The following is a 15,312-nucleotide window of genomic DNA, read 5'->3' on the forward strand; positions in this document are numbered from 1 at the left end:
AACTTAGGAAGATGTGATGTAGAAGCGTGTAAAGGCTACCAAGCCACTTCTGATTGCTCAAGGTTTTTTGTGTTTTGATACTTGTCTGACCTGTACCCCTCCCCGTGCTTACGCTCTCCAATCAATAAAGCTATCCGTTATAGCAAGCTTTGCTGTACCTGCTTGAGAGGGATTAGGTAAGCCTTTTAGCTCCTTGCTCAGCTGACTTAGGGAAGCTACTATTAATGCTTCAGGCTATAAGAAGCACCCAGATACAAGGTTGATGCGGACTAGATCCTGGGCGGTGCCAGCGGTTACCCCAGGCTTGTGGGTGTACTCCAGGTTGGGCGTTGGTCAGACGTAGGCACCCCAGGGGAGACACCTGAATCCTGGTTCTGATTGGGTGCAGTGAGGTGGGTGGCTCAGCACAGAAGCGCCCTTTACTGGCCAATCACAAAGCCACATCTGGAGTCCTGGGTCCAGTTTTGGGCCCGCCCACTACAAAAAGGATGTGGAGAAGTTGGAGAGAGTCCAGCGGAGGGTAAATAAATGGTTTGGGGGCTGGAGGATATGACTGGTGGGGAAAGATTGAGCGAACTGGGCTTATTTCATTTAGAGAAGAGGAGACTGAGAGGAGACGTAATAGCAGTCTTCAACTACGTGAAGGGTAGTTTGAAAGAGGGTGGAGCTGGGCCTTTCTCAGTGGTGGCAGATGACAGAACAAGGAGCAATGGTCTCAGGTGGCAGCAAAGGAAGTTTAGGTTAGATTTTAGGAAGAGCTTTCTCACTAAGAGAGTAGTAACACACTGGAACAGGTTACCCAGAGAGGTGGTGTAGTCTCCATCCTTGGGGGTCTCCAAAACCCAGCTAGACAAAGCTTTGGCTGGGATAATCTATTTGGGGTGGTCCTACTTTAAGCAGGCCATAGAACTAGATGTGACCTCCTGAGGTCCTTTGCAACCCTTGTTGTCTACGATTCTATGAGTTCTGATTAGGATTGATATTTCTTAATTTGGATATGTTTTGAGTAAATCAGGTTGGAGGCTGAAATGACTGGGAGCAAAACCTGAGGTTCCTCTCTCTTTTTAATACTTAAGAAAGAAAGGGCTGGAGAGATTTCAGTGCTGGTATTATGTTTCTGGAAAGTAGATAGTGCAGTATTATCAGTCATGGTGCTGAGGCTGAAGAGGGCCAGGGGCTCTGTATGAGAAAGAACAGCAAACACCCCTTCTGGGCTAGGAGGAAAGATGATCCAGGGCTGAATTTCATCTCTGTGTAGGACTTTAGTGGGAAGTGAGTCATGCTGCATGCTGGGGTCTGCACAGGAGGGAATTTCACCAGCACATTTGCAAATAAGGAATGGAGGGGGAAGAAAGCCAGGAGGCAAATATTATGCTGCAGAGGAAGTTTAATGCACAGAAGAAATTGAGTGTACAGACACAGAAGGGATACAGAGGAGGCAGCAAATATTCTCAAGTTTTGCCAAAGGGGTCACAAACGGGTTTCTACACCTGGCCCATTTCTACAAGGTGATCTTCTTTCTTTGCTGCTGCTGACAATTTTTCTACCAAACTGTTTCCATCTATCTATTCACTTCTTTTCTCGCTGAAAAATATCACGAGGCAAAGCACCATATAAGGTGGAGAATCAGCAGCTTCTCCATGATGCAGTTTGTGTAACCAAGTTTCTAGTTAGCAGCAAAGAATAAAAGACCATCTCTGTTGACACCAAAGCCCTATGACACCACTGTGGCTGTGTCCAGGGGTCTACAGTGGATTGCAAGTGGGCTCTAGGGAAGCAGAATCTTCCTTTTAAGTGACAGTACAGCATGTATGGACCTTAATGCTTAACAGTGCAGAAAATTAAAGGTTCCTAGAATGACAAATTAAAGAGTAGGAAACAGGTGTATGGGGGAGGGAGTCTTGTAGCAGTGCTGAGCCCTCACAAGGGAGGTGCTGAGTGCTTAGCACTGTTTAAAGCCATGTCCTTTGGGTGAGCCGTGAATCTGTATCTTGCTTTTAATGTCTTCGTTCATCGCAGTGCTGTGGATGTTTGAGCTGGATTTAGCATGGCCATCACCTTCCAGAGCTGTTCCTAACTGCGACACCAGGGGCCTGGATAACAGCATGGGCCCTGCCAAACTAGCCTTCCGTATCGGTCATAGCAGCAACACCAGTATCGCCTTTGAGGGTAGGGGAGCCAATGAAAATCAGACTGGCCTGGGTAAAACAGGTTTTCAACTGTGTCTAGGCTGTCAAACATCTTGTTGGGATGGTGGTGAACCTGAAACACAGCAGGGAGCAGAGGAAACACGACACATGTGCAGTTCTGATGGAAACAAGAGTTAAAACTTGGCTGCAACTCTCAGGGCAATCTGGTAGGGACCTGGAGACTGAAGTACTGAGCAGGGATATGCTGACCTCAGCCCTCATTTCTGCCTTTGTCACTGCTCTCCTTTCCTGCACCTTATCTATTTGCTCCACTTGCCCTCAGTCTCCCCCTTAAACAACACCTTCAAAACCTCACTTTCTTTTCCTGCAAAATGCTGTAAGGAATCACCCAATTTGGGGAGAGAGGTGGGATATTGGGTATTGTTCCTTCTTTTCCATGTTTTGCAAGGGCTGAATATGTTTCCTGGTTTGGACTGGGGGAGCTTGAGTCTCTTCATTTGAGCAAAAGGCAACCTGGACCCCTAAGTCAGGTTTTTGTTTGTCACTCCTGATTGGGCACACCTACATCTTGCACAAGACATGGCACATCATCACCTCAGCTGGTCCCTTTTCCACTCTAGCCATTAGTGTCCCAGATGCCCTTGAAATGCCATCGACACCTGTGGGCTCCCTAATGACTGCCACCCACCAACTGCAACAAAAGAAAAAAGAAGGGGAAGACCCTGAGCAATGCAGAACGTGCAGTACAGCTAAACTCAAGCATTATTCATCGATGAAATGACAGCCGTAGAAAGGCCAACTTACAAACAGTGATGGATATGGGATGTGATAACCAAAGCCCTCTGCTTCTGGTCACATGTTGGGTTCTAGTTCTTCTTCTCTGTCCCTTGCTCCAGTCCCTTTAAGCTGCTCTCCTGCCCAGCCCGTCTGCAGCCCCCTTCTCCATGAAGCACTTACTGAAACTGGGGAACCCAGCCCTTGTCTTGGGGAAGAGTGCCACTTCCCATCAATTTTGGAAAATGTTTCATGCGAGCCGGGGGTAGGGACATGTAGGTAAAACTCTTAGTCCCTGACCCCTTGTAAACCAGCATGTGTTTCCTAATGAATATATATATATATATATATATATATATATATATATATATATATATATATATAAAAGAGGCTTTTATGGCATGAAAACAGCAAAACTAGCAGCTGGTTTCAAAGGGATTTAATTAACCCTGAGCAGCTGAGAAGCTGCAACTGATATTTCTAATTACACACACACACAAAACCCCAATGGATCAGAACAACCATTCTTGTAATCTTTGTCCTGTTCCCAGTAATGCCAAGTAGCACTTGTTCTGAAAGCGGGAAGAAAACTTGGAAAGGATCCACCATGAGTTTTTTTTCTGTACACAACTAAGTTAAAGTCTGGGCATGAAGTTTGTCAGTCTCAACCTTTCAAACCCTCAATCCATAGTGACAAATAAGAACGACCATCCCAGAGTCCCATGTGTCTGTCAGATTCCTGCCTTTTCTTTGAAAGCTTCTGCAGTTCTTTAGTACCCTACAATATCCCAAAGTAGATAGGCAAGATTCAGTCCTAATGTTAAAGTATTGTTGAACTCAGAATCCCCATGGCTAAAAAGAGATAGAGTTGGATCAGACTTACCTGATTTTCTACAGGGAGTAAAACAAGAGCAGCGAGTAGAGAGCACTGGTTTTCAAGGCCTTTTATACAGCTTCTGAAACTACCTGGTTCACCAGAAACACCCGTTTGTGTTTATCAGATGCAAAACGTTCTGTTGTGGATGCCACACCTTTAGTGGGAATAATTGTTTTCCTTGTTTTTTTTTCTAATTAGTATCTGTCGTCTGCTTCCTGGTGTTCCACATGCACCGTCCAAGTTTTTTCCATGCAAAATATTTCTTGCCCAACTACATTCATGGTTTTATGGAGATGACTTAAGAGAGGTGACACTGGGAGAGGAGGGTCAAACTTGCTGACACTCAGAGTTTCCTTTTTGGGGGAAAATTATCAGCTCTTCAAACTTAGAAGTGAGCCTGATTCAGAACAGATGCAAATATTTTCACCATTTACCACAAAGGTAGAGCAAACTGGCTGTTTTCTAAACTTTTTGACATTGAAATCTTAAAGAACATTTCCATAAATTAATGTTGTGTATAATAGTGCTACAAAGACCCAAAGAACTGCGAGGAAGGGGAAGGAGTGCCCCAGAGCTTCTGACACACACTCAGAAAGTGTTCAGAGTCATTCAGATGTTGGGTTGTACCTTAGAGAAGGGTTTCACATTCCCCGTCCCCTCTTCTGGCAAGCCTAATGGCATGTTTTAAGGTGAATAGGACTTTCCCATTGAGGATTTAAATTTATGGAACTGTCAACTGCAGAGGAGAGGGGGACATTTTTTCATTTGAGCAACATGTGACATCCTATAACAAAGCTCTCTATCTTGTATTGTCTGCTGAACTTGACATCTCCATTAGTAGCTAAGAAACTTCTGGACTTGCTTTTTCCTCAGCAGTATTCTCCTCTTTCTGAACAAAGAAGGAGAAGAGAAAGGAGATGGCAGCATGATGTACGTGATCATGGGCTACTTCAGAAGATGATTCAGAGGAATCTTGACCCAAAAAAACAAGGGAGATAAAGTCCAATATGCCAAACCTAATTTCATCAGAGATTGATAGCACTATTGTTATTTCACAACACGATCTCACAGGGCTTACTCAGCCAGTTGCTAGTTGCACACCTAGCTGTCAGGACTATCAACTTATATTAAGTCGTTTACTGGCAAGGCAATAATGTGTCCTTCCCTTCAATGTGCCACCTCTTAGTTTCAAAAAAAAAAAGGATAATGACAGCCACAGTGCATATTCTAATGTTCTCAGAATTTAGGAAATCAAAACACTTCATTAACACTCATTAAAGCTGTTGCAGGGGAAAATTGTTGCATTACAACAAAGTTAATATTTGGCTACTGGAAGTCACCGCTGTATGTAGCAATAGAGTCTCTAACAATGCAGACCGCCCTCGCTCATTTCTAAGCTTTAATTAGGTCGTGAGTTGTTAGAGCTTTAATTTTTTGAGGTTTTTAATTGGAATTTAATTTCCATTTAAAAACCAATGCAGGTTTCTTTCTCTTTTTGTAAAAAAAATATATTTTAAATTTTAGAACCCCCCACATTTAAGACAATGGAGAAACTGGTGTTTCTTCTCTGATTGTTGTCACTGTAGAGTTTGAAAATCCAAATGAAACGGGCCTGTAAGACTAGATTTGGTGTTATATATGCTCTCCATAAGGAAACTGTTTCCATTATTCTACCAAAGTAGAAAAAAACGGCATCACTGAAAGCATGTGAGGAAACAATCATGCAGCACAACATTGGAAATACATAGATCAGGCACCTTCACAGAGCTGCCGAGTCCTCAGGACTGTCACATAGGTTGGGGACAGACCTGGGCGCTGAGCGCTGCTGAAAGCCATGCTGGTAAACTCAGCTGTGCATTTGTATCTGGCTTTTCATTTCCAGCTCTCCGTCACTCCAGGACTTTCAAGCAGCTCGGCAGTCTCCGTTCTCCCCTGTAATCCTACAGGACGAAACCTTCATCATTTGAGTTCAGGGGAAATGGAATAGGGCACTACTGCCTCCAGTTACATGCACAAATAGATTGGACACAGGCCCCGGGCTCCCCTTTTTTCATAAAGACTTGTTTAAAATCCAGGTTTATAAATCAGTTCTGCTTCAGATTCATTGGTCTTAATTTGACCATGCTTTTGATTAAACCAGGTTGGCAGTAGAAGCAACTGGGAGGGAGGCATGAGAGCAACTACTCTTTTTTTTTAATAGTATAGGAGGAACGGGCTGGAGAGATTTCAGTGCTGGCATTAGGTTTCTCCAGTGTAGAAAGCACAGTATTATCAGTCATGGAGCAGCAGCAGAGGAAAAGGACCAGGTGCTCTATATGAGAAAGAATAGCAAACACCCCAGCTGGGCTAGGAGAAAAGTACAGGGCACACAAACATGTGTACAGGGCACACTAACAGGGCTGATTTTCTTCTCTGTGTAGGACTTCAATGTGAATTAAGTCATGCCATGTGCTGGGCTGAGAACATGAGAAAATTTCACCAACAGGTTTGCAAATAAAGAATGGAGGGGAAAAGAAATCCAGGAGGCAAATATTATTCTGCAAAGTAATGGCAATGCGCAGAAGAAACTGAGTTATACAGACACAGAAGGGATACAGAGGAGAGAGCAAATACTCCCAATTTTTTCCAGAAGGCCACAACCGGGATTCTATACTTGGCCCATTTTGTACAAGGTGTGCTTCTTGCTTTGCAACTGCTGATTTTTACTACCAAGCTGTTTCCATCTATTTATTTACTTTTTTTTTTCCCCTGGAATATTGGTTCATGAGAAAAAGCACCAGGAAAAGAGGGGAACCAGCAGCTAGTCCATGATACAGTTTGTGTAGCCAAGATTAAGCAAAAGAAGCAAAAGATAAAAGATAAAAGAGCTTCTCTTTCCTGTTCACACCAAAACCTTTCTGCACCACTGTGGCTATATCAAGTGGTCTGCAATGGATTACAAGTGGACTCTACGGGAGCAGAGACTTCCTTTTAAATGACAGCACAGCATGGAAAGCCCTTAATGTGTAATGATGCAGAAAATGCAAAGTTCCTAGAGGGACAAAGCAAAAGTGTAGGAAACAGGTGTATGGGGGAGGGAGTCTTCCAGCAACGCGAAGCCCTCACAATGGAGGTGCTGAGTGCTTAGCTCTGCTCCAGGCCATGTTCTTCGGGTCAGTCATGAATCTGTATCTTGTTTTTCATGTCTGTGTTGCTCCAAATGCCATAATTATTTGATCTGTATTGATCATGGCCATCACCTTCCATATCTGCCCCTACCATGCCACAAAGGGCAACAGCACATACCCTGCCAGATTAGCTCTCCAGTGCATGGATCATAGCAACAACAATAACATGGCCTTCTGCGGCGGGGTCTCCAACAACAGGATGAGTCCTGGTAGCACAGGTCTTCCAACATGCCTAGGCTGTCAGACATCTTGCTGTGCTGGAGGCGAACCTGAAGCACACAGAAGGAGCAGAGGAAACATGACACATGTGCTGTTCTGATGGGATCAAGGGTCAAAACCTGGGTGCGACTCTCAGGGAAAACTGGTAGGGACCTGGAGATTGGGGGACGGAGCAGTAAAATGCTGACCTCAGCCCTCCTTTCTGCCTGTGTCACTGCTCTCCTTTCCTCCCTCTTGTCTGTTTGCTGCACTTGCCCTCAGCCTCTCCCCTAAAAAAACAGCTTTGAAGCCTTCTCACTTTCTTTGCCTGCAAAATGCTGGCTGGAAAGCAGGCTCCAGGCCCCTGTGGGGCAGCTGCAGCAAGAGTGGGGGAGGCAGCCTTTCATCCAGGCCTAGGCAACCCCTGGCCTGATGGCTCAGGCACAGTCCTGGGACGTGGGGAACGTGCATTCACTTCAGGACCCAGAACCCAAGTCTTCCTCTTTCTGTCTCCTGCCACTGGGATCTGGGGGCGAAGGTGGATTGCACCTCTGACACTTGTTGCACTGCAGGAAGGATTCAGCCTTAGGCAGTTGGTAGTTCTGGATCCCACAATCCTGGGATATGTCAGGGCTGCAGGGAATCACCCCAGTTGGAGAAAGGTGGGATTTTGGATATTACTCCCTCTGTTCTGGACTTTTCAGTGGTTGATCTTGCTACCTAGTTTGGATTGGAGGAGCTTGAGTCTCTTCATTTGATATGAGGGGGCTATGGAAACCTAACTCAGGATTTTGATTGTCCCTCCTGACCGTGCACACCTACACTTTGCATAAGACATGGCAGCATTGCCGCAGCTGGGTTCCTCTTTCACTCTGGCCATTAGTGTCCCAAATGCCCTTGAAATGCCAACCTCACTTGAGAAAACCCTAATTCCTGCCAACAAATCAACTGCAACAAAGGCAATAAAAGCAACAAAAACAAGAGAAAGACCTTAAGCATTGCTGAAAATCAATAAATACAAGTGCGAGATCATTTTTTTAAATATAAAACTTAAATAGCTGTAAGAGATTGAGCCAAATTGGACTTACCTGGCTCACCATAGATAAAAGACGAGAAGTGATTAAAGCATCCTCATCTGTGAGCTCTTTTATACAGTTGTCAGACCTCTGGAAGCGTCTGAGGCATCTTTTGTACCTGACGTCCTTATTAGCTACAAAACATGCGTGTGTCATGTGTGCCAACCCTCCAAATACTGTAATTGTTTCATTCCGTGTTTGTAATTATTGTGTTTTTTTACTTTAGCTTGTGACTGGCAAATAACTGCCCCCCAGGTGTCTTTTAAATTAAAAGTTTATGGGTCAACCTTCTTCCTGGTCTTGCTCTATGGAATCCATTGGAGTTGGAGGATTGTGGGTAAGTCTGCAGGGTACGCACAGCAGTCGTAGGTGGGACCAATTGCTCTCATGTGCATGAATCCAATTTGCTCCACGGTCTTATACGCTGGGTTTTCTGAAACTCCAGTGGGGAAGGAGCCATTGTATAGCATGGTCAGGTGCGCATCTGAAATGTTCTGATTCTGTGGCCACCAAAACCCATGGATGTCAGCCCATTGACCTGTGGAAGGATTCAGATGCTTCACACATCTTGTGAACCCCACTTACACTTTTTAAAAACCTGGAGTGTTGAACTTTAATTGTGTATTATTTCATTTAATTTTTTTTCTGTTATTTTGTATTCTTTTGGCTTTGCTCTGTATTTCCCTGCATGTCAATTAAAATTTCATTTGTTTAATGACTGCCAGTGGTTTCACCAATGCAGCAGGATCAGGATTCAGAACAGAAGACTATTGCTAAGCTGCCTGCTGGCAAATTCTGAGGATGGTATTAGGAGAAAAGAAAGCATGGGGTCTTATGAAAGCTCTAAATTACAGCTGTAAAACTGTATGATATGGATGTCCTTGACTTTTTCCATAGCTAGGCAAGACAGTTATTGGCAACTTCATATTTTCCAAATGCAAAGCCTAATAAGATATGCAAGCGAGACAAAAAAAAATTCCTGGTCATCTGGGAGCTGCAGAGGGAGAGGGTCCGAAGAGACAATGTGGTTATGTTCTGCTTCAATACTCTTCTCCTTCACCTGCCCTCATCCACTGTAAGACACCTGCGACCTTCTGGATGGACCTACGATCTGTCCCGCGTGGCATTTCTTGTGTTCTTACTGAGGTGAAGTGTGTTGAGGTGATGAAGCTAATCTGAATCCTGACCAGACTTGGTGTGTGGCAGGAGCCATGTTTGGCAAGGAGCTTCCCACCCTCTAACAGAACAAAACCCCAAGAAAGTTTTCATTTAATTTGAGGAAGAAAAAGAGTCTTTCCCTCTTTGTCTCTTCCGAGCGCTCTAGATGTTTATTGCTGTGCTAAGTGATACCAGGTCTGTGAAATCTTAAAGGAAATAGTTTACAAAAAAGGGATAGAAACCGACTGATCATTTTATAATGCAAATTAAAAAGCCCCAAATTGCAAGGCCATAATAACTCATGACCTAATTAAGACTTAAAAACCAGTGAGCTTGATTTGCATTTTCAATGTATCTGTATTGCTACATACAGGGGTGTCTTCCAGTAGGAAAGTATGACATTTGTAGAAATGCAATGATTTGCCCCTGTAATGATTGTTAATGTAGTGCATCCTAAATTCTGAGAGGATTAGAATATCCTCTGTGTCTGTTATTATCCTTATTTTTTATTAAACTAAGCAGTGGGACATTGAGGTGAAGGTCACATTATTGCCACTAAATGACTTTAGACACTTGATAGTCCTGACTGCATTTTGTGCAACCTTCAACCGACTGAGTGAGTCCTGTGAGATTGTGTTGCAAGATAACGGTAGCACTTTGCCAGATTAAATAAGGCTTGGCATTTTGGACTTGTAAATGTGTCATTAACAAGAGTATAATTATATGAGAGTCACATCCATGTTTGGCTTTCACGTCTCTTGTTTTTTTGGGTCGAGCTTCTTCTGAATCATCTTTTGGAGTAAACAATGACCACGTACATCATGTTGCCATCTCCTTCCTCTTTTCCTTCTTTGTGGAGGAAGAGAATTCTGCTGAGGACAGCTTATAATCAGAAAAAAAAACCAAGGAAAACAATTATTTCAATGAAAGGTGTGGCATCCACAACAGAACGTTTTGCATCTGATAAACACTAAAGGGTGTTTAGCAGGTACCAAGCAGTTTCTGAAGCTGTATAAAAGGAGTCACAAAACACTGCTCTTTACTCACTTCTCTTGATTTACTCTCCGTTATAAATCAGGTAAGTCTGATTCAGTTCAATCTCTTTTTTAACTATGGGGATGCTGTGTTAAACAATCTTTAACATTAGGACTAAATCTTGCCTATATACGTTGCAATATTTTAGGATTTTAAAGGGAACTAAAGAATGGTAGAATGAGAACTAAACAAAACTAATGGGAATTAAAGGGAACTAAAGAACTAACGTTTGGGTGTTTGAATCATTGAGACAAACTTCATATTCAGCTTTTAATTGCAGAAGCTTTCAAAGAAAAGGCAGAAATTTGATAGATACATGGGAATTTGGGATGACTAGTCTTTTTCTCCCCTAAGGATTAGGTGTTTGAATCAGCTTTTAACTTAGTTGTGTACAGAAGAAATTCCACAGTGCATCCTTTCCAAGTTTTCTTTCTGCTTTCAGAAGCAAGTGCTACTTAGCAGTATTGGGGAAAGGACAAAAGATTAACAGAATTGCTCACCTGATGCACTGGGTTTTTTGATGTGTAATTAGAAATATCAGGTACCATAACACTTTCTTTTTCCATGTATTTGTTAGCAAATTTGCTGACTCATAAGGGGTCAGTCACCAAGAATGTTCCTCACATGTCTCTATGTCAGCCTGCATGAAATGTTTTTCAGAAATGATAGGAAGTGGCACTCTTCCCCCCAAAAAGAGCTGAGTTCCCCAGCTTTGAGGGGGCTAGAGAGGGGCTGGTCAGCAGAGCAGTTTAAGGGGAGCAAGGGACAGAGAAGAAGAACTGGGACACAGCATGTGACCAGAAGCAGAGGGATCTGATCATCCAATCCCTCATTGATCTCCAAGTTGGCCTTTCTATGGCTGTCATTGCAACCAGCAATAAGTTTTGACTCTTACTGCACTGGAGCTTCAGCATTGCTTATGGTCTTTCCTTTGCTTTTGTTGCTTTTTTTGCAGTTGGTGGGTGGCAAGAATTAGGGGCCCGCCACTGAGGTTGGCATTTCAAGGGCATTGGGGACACTAATGACCAGAGTGAAAGAGGGACCCAGCAGAGGTGATGCTGTGCCATCTCTTGTGAAAAGTGGAGGTGTGCACAGACAGGAGTGACATCCAAATACTGAGTTAGGTGTCCATGGCTCCATTAGCTCATCTCCGTGAATCCAAACCAGGCAATGTGCTCAGGCACTGCAAAGTCATAAAGAGAGGGAGCAATATTTGGCATCTCACTTCTCTTCCCGGCTCAGGTGATTCCCTGCAGCCCTGATTTGCCCGGGACTGTGAGATACATAACTGGAAACTTGTCTAAGGGTGAATCCTCCTGAAGTGCAAAAAACATCAGACGTAGAATTCACCTTCACCCCCAGATCCCAGTGGTAGGGGACAGAAAGAGGAAGACTTGGGTTTTGGATCCTGAAGTGAATGCACATTCCCCACGTCCCAGGACTGTGCCTGCACCATCGGGCAGGGGCTGCCTAGGCCTGGAGTAAAGGCTCCCTGCCCCACTCCTGCTCCAGGTGCCCCACACAGCCCTGGAGCCTGCTTCCCAGCCAGGATTTTGCAGGCAAAGAAAGTGAGAAGGCTTCAAAGCTTTTGTTTAGGGGAGAGGCTGAGGGGAAGTGCAGCAAACAGACAACAGGGAGGAAAGGAGAGCAGTGACACAGGCAGAAAGGAGGGCTGAGGTCATCATTTTCCTGCTCCATCCCCCAGTCTCCGGGTCCCTGCCAGATTTCCCTGAGACTCGCACCCAAGTTTTAACCCTTGATCCCATCAGAACTACAGTTGTGTCATGTTTCCTCTGCTCCCTGCTGTGTTTCAGGTTCACCTCCAGCACAGCAAGATGTTTGACAGCCTGGATGTGATTGAAGACCTCCATTACCCGGGCCAGTCTGACTGTTTTCCCCACCAGCGTAGAAGGCCACCATACACGTGTTGTTGCTATGACCAATGGGGAAGGCTGGTCTGGCGTGGTTGCTGCTGGTCTGCACCCCCCTGGTGGTGCCGTAGGGGCAGCTCTGGGAACGGCTGGCCATGCTAAATCCAGCTCAAATATCCACGGCACTTGGAGCAACACAGACATGGAAAGCAAGATACAGATTCATGGCTGACCCAGAGGACATGGCTTGGAGCAGTGCTAAGAGCTCAGCACGTCCGTTGTGATAGGTTTCACATTGCTAGAAGACTCCCCCCGCATACACCTGTTTCCTACACTTTGCTTTCTCACTCTAGGAACTTTGAATTGTCTGTGCTGTCAAGCATTGAGACCTCTTCATGCTGTGCTGTCATTTAAAAGCAAGCCTCTGCTTCCTTAGAGTCCATATGCAATCCATTGCAGACCACATGACACAGCCACAGTTATCAGAAGGGTTTTTGTGTCAACAGGAAGGAGAAGCATGTCTATCCTTTGCTTCTAACTTGAAACTTGGCTGCAGAATCTGCATCATGGAGAAGCTACTTATTCCCCTCTTTACCTGGTGCTTTTCCTCGTTTGACATAATTCTGGGAGAAAAGTAGTAAATAAATAGATGGAAGCAGCTTGGTAGTAAAAGTCAGCAGCTGTAAAGAAAGAAGCACACCTTGTACAAAATGGGCCAGATGTAGTATCCCGGTTGTGATCCTTTGGCAAACCTTGGGAATATTTGCTCTCTCCTCTGGATCCCTTCTGTGTCTGCATACTCAATTTCTTCTGTGCATTAAAATTACTTTGTAGCATTATTTTTGCCTCCTGGGGTATTTTCCCTCCCATTCCTTATTGCAAACCTGCTGATGAAATTCCCTCCTGTGCAGAGCCCCGCACGCAGCATGACTTAAGCCCCTTTGAAGTCCTACACAAAGAAGATAATCAGACCTGGAACATATCTATGTGCTCTCTTTTTCCCTCCTAGCCCAGATGGGGGCCTGTTTGCATCCCTGTGTCATCATGTCATTGGAGGCAGTAGTGCCCTATTGCATTTCCCCAGAACTCAGAATTGGAAGGTTTCCTCCAGCGCATCTACACAAGATGCTAAAAGTGCGTAGTAGCAAAAATTGTGCTAGTGCGCTAATGCATGGTAGCATTAAACTACTGCACATTAGTAACACTTGAAAGATGTGCCCTGGTGCTACTGTGCAGCAGTGTTGATTTCCACCCATTATGTTAATGCCCATTATTAGCAGGGCTTTTTACACTACAGTCTTTGGCACAAGGCACTGAGCACTTTTAGGATTACAAACCATATATCTTACAGGACATTAAAACACCTTGACTCCCACTATCGTGTGACTGGAGTCAATGACTCTTGTTTTCCAATTCCAAAATCTGTTTTGTACCTATAGGCCTATAATAGATGAATGGAGGAGAATATGACAGTTATTCTAGCTATAGGTTAGCCACTAGTGACTTTATAGTGAAGATGCAACAGGATTTCAGTTTATGAACCACTTACTCCAAAGGCCCAAAGGCATGTGCAGCAAGATTGGTTTGCAGATTCTTTTTATAGATATAGATATAAGCTAGCAAGACAGACTCATGTGCTAACAGTTCCTATATATTACCCTTAAGAAACAGATAGGCTTACAGTCTTGTCCCAGGGCTAGCCTGTCCTTACAATATTTCTGGTAAAGCAGGAAAAACGTCTCGGCTAGGGACAGACATTACACATAAACCAGTTTAAGTGATCAGAAACTGGTTTAAACCTGTAACAGGAGTAGGGCTGTGTGGGGCAGCTGCAGCAGGAGTGGGGCAGGGAGCCTTTAGTCCAGGCCTAGGCAGCCCCTGCCCGATGGTGCAGGCACAGTCCTGGGACGTGGGGAATGTGCATTCACTTCAGGATCCAGAACCCAAGACTTCCTCTTTCTGTCTCCTACCACTGGGATCTGGGGGCAAAGGTGGATTGCACCACTGATGCTTGTTGCACTGCAGGAAGGATTCAGCCTTAGGCAGTTTTGGATTGTGGAATCCAGTTGTGGATTATACAATCCCAGGCAAAATCAGGGCTGCTGGGAATAATCCCATTTGGGGACAGAGGTGGGATTTTAGATATTGCTCCCCCTCTTCCTGGCTTTGCAGTGTCTGAACATGCTGCCTGGTTTGGATTGTAGGACCTTGAGTCTGAATATTTGAGCTAAAGGAACCATGGACACCTAACTCAGGATTTTGACTGTCACTCCTGACTGCGCACATCTACAGTTTGCGCAAAACACAGCACAGCATCGCCTCAGCTGGGTCCCTCTTTCACTCCAGCCATTAGTGTCTGAAATACCCTTCAAATGCCAAGCTCCCAGGCTGTGAGCCCCTAATTCCTGCCACCCACCAACTGCAATATAAAACCCAAAACAAACGAAAGACCCTGAGCAATGCTGAAAACCAATGAACAGAAGTGCAAGATCAGTTTTTAAATTACAGCTGAGAGAAAGATACTTGTAAGAGATGAAGCTGAATTGGACTTACCTGGCTCACCGAAGAGAGAAGTCAAGTGATTAAAACATCCTTATCTGTGAGAACTTTTATACAGTTCTCAGACCGCCGGGAGTGTTTGCGGCATCTTTTGTACTTGAGGTGAAAAACATGCGTGTGTTGTGTGTGCCAACTCGCCAAACACTGTAATTGTTTTGCCCCATGTTTGTTATTACTGTGTTTTTTAATTTAGTTGAGGACTGGCAAATTATACTCCCACAGGTGTCTTTTAAATTAATAGTTTATGGGTCAACATTTTTCCTGGTCCTGCTCTATGGACTTCGTTGGAGTTGGAGGATTTGGGGTAAGTGTGCAGGGTATGCAGGGCAGTCGTAGATGGGACTGTTTGCTCTCATGTGCATGAATCCAGTTTGGTCCATGGTCTTGAATGTGTGTGTGGGGGGGGGAGGGCTTCTGAAACTCAAACAGGAGAAGGAGACATTGTTT

General features: G+C 44.4%; 2 long non-coding RNA genes across 2 annotated transcripts; one reads left to right on the plus strand and one right to left on the minus strand.

Annotated features, from left to right (window-relative positions):
* Positions 1 to 1,369: 1,369 nt before the first annotated feature.
* On the minus strand, positions 1,370 to 7,234 carry LOC132245776 (uncharacterized). The gene is made up of 2 exons (XR_009457490.1): positions 3,808 to 7,234; positions 1,370 to 2,262 (listed from the first exon to the last, which is right to left on the minus strand). It is a non-coding gene; the product is annotated as an uncharacterized LOC132245776 (long non-coding RNA).
* A 1,043-nt stretch (positions 7,235 to 8,277) lies between these two features.
* LOC106738913 (uncharacterized) lies at positions 8,278 to 13,145 on the plus strand. The gene is made up of 2 exons (XR_001372106.3): positions 8,278 to 10,478; positions 12,250 to 13,145. It is a non-coding gene; the product is annotated as an uncharacterized LOC106738913 (long non-coding RNA).
* Positions 13,146 to 15,312: the final 2,167 nt, after the last annotated feature.

This window comes from Alligator mississippiensis, chromosome 15, assembly GCF_030867095.1.
Source record: "Alligator mississippiensis isolate rAllMis1 chromosome 15, rAllMis1, whole genome shotgun sequence".
Taxonomy (NCBI): domain Eukaryota; kingdom Metazoa; phylum Chordata; order Crocodylia; family Alligatoridae; genus Alligator; species Alligator mississippiensis.